Below are 1,599 nucleotides of genomic sequence, written 5' to 3'. Positions count from 1 at the left end.
AAAAAAAAATATGATGCTAATACGAAGTTAATAATATGATAGGGTTATGTTGTTCTTGAATGAGCAGACTAATTTTTAAGCCGGTTATCATCTGCGAATTCTAACGTAAACCTCGTACCGTGCCATCTCTCTCAAAACGGCAGAAACTTATTTGTACTCCTAATAATTACTATTTCTAAAACAATTAATTTAATATTTCATACAATTATGTAAAATTAAAAAATTAACAAATTTATTATACATAAAAAATACAATGCAACTCATTTTTCCGTCTCACTTAACAGACTGCGGACTGTCGGATAAACATTTATAAAATTTCTATCCGGTATAATTAAAAACTGAGATGCAAAGCATGTAGTATTAGGTTTGTTTTACTTGCATACACGAAAAGTGTAAAGTGTACACCTTACACTTTTAATACATTACATTTTTTGGAAGTGGGGGAAACATTGTGTAAAGTGTATGCTTTTCAAGAAAAACGCCAGAGTGTAACAAAAGTGTACTACAGTGACTACGTTTACACGCACTGGTAAAACCGTTTTAATAACAACCGAAGTTATGAAACTGGCCAATCACAGTCATTCCATTCTTTACAGGAATACTTATGATTGGTTAGTTTCATAAAAACGGTTGTTATTAAAACGGTTTTATCAGTGCGTGTAAACGTAGTCGTAGTCAGTTATTTGTGCATAGTGTTGCTTGTTTTAAGTTTTAAGCATTTTTAAGTAAAAAAAAGTAAAAAATATTTAGTTTTTTAAAAGTTAATAATTGTACTGTTACAAGTGTAACATAAATAGAATAAATTCAGAAATGCTTGGTCATATTTTGGAGTTTGATCTGTCATCCGATTAGAAAAGAAAAAATAAAAAACAAAATAAATAAAAAAACAAAAAAATACTACACAAACAAAATAATTTTTAATAATTTAACATGTAACGATGCAAATCGTTACGACCGGGACCGACCATCCGTCCCGGCCAAAAACACGCTCCAGGGGGAATCTTGTATTCTCCGCCGAGTAAACCGGCATCCGCTCCGCTCCAGGGGGAATCTTGTATTCTCCGCCGAGTAAACCGGCCTCCGCTCCGCTTCAGGGGGAATCTTGTATTCTCCGCCGGGCAAACCGGCATCCGCTCCGCTCCAGGGGGAATCGTGTGTTCTCCGCCGGGCAAACCGGCATCCTTTCCGCTCCGCTCCGGGGAATCTTTCGATTCTCCGCCGGGCAAACCGGCATCCTTTCCGCTTCGCTCCGGGGAATCTTTCGATTCTCCGCCGGGTAAACCGGCATCCTTTCCGCTCCGCTCGGGGAATCTTTCGATTCTCCGCCGGGTAAACCGGCATCCTTTCCGCTCCGCTCCGGGGAATCTTTCGATTCTCCGCCGGGTAAACCGGCATCCCGTTCGCTCCGCTCGGGGAATCTTTCGATTCTCCGCCGGGAAAACCGGCTCTCGTTTCCGCTCCGCTCGGGGAATCTGTCGATTCTCCGCCGGGTAAACCGGCTCTTTTTTCCGCTCCGCTCGGGGAATCTTTCGATTCTCCGCCGGGAAAACCGGCTCTCTTTTCCGCTCCGCTCGGGGAATCTTTCGATTCTCCGCCGGG

The sequence above is a fragment of the Pseudomyrmex gracilis genome, unplaced genomic scaffold (genome assembly GCF_002006095.1).
Source record: "Pseudomyrmex gracilis isolate BER0280 unplaced genomic scaffold, ASM200609v1 scaffold_2904, whole genome shotgun sequence".
NCBI classification, from domain to species: domain Eukaryota; kingdom Metazoa; phylum Arthropoda; class Insecta; order Hymenoptera; family Formicidae; genus Pseudomyrmex; species Pseudomyrmex gracilis.
Note: the sequence above shows the minus strand (reverse complement) of the source record.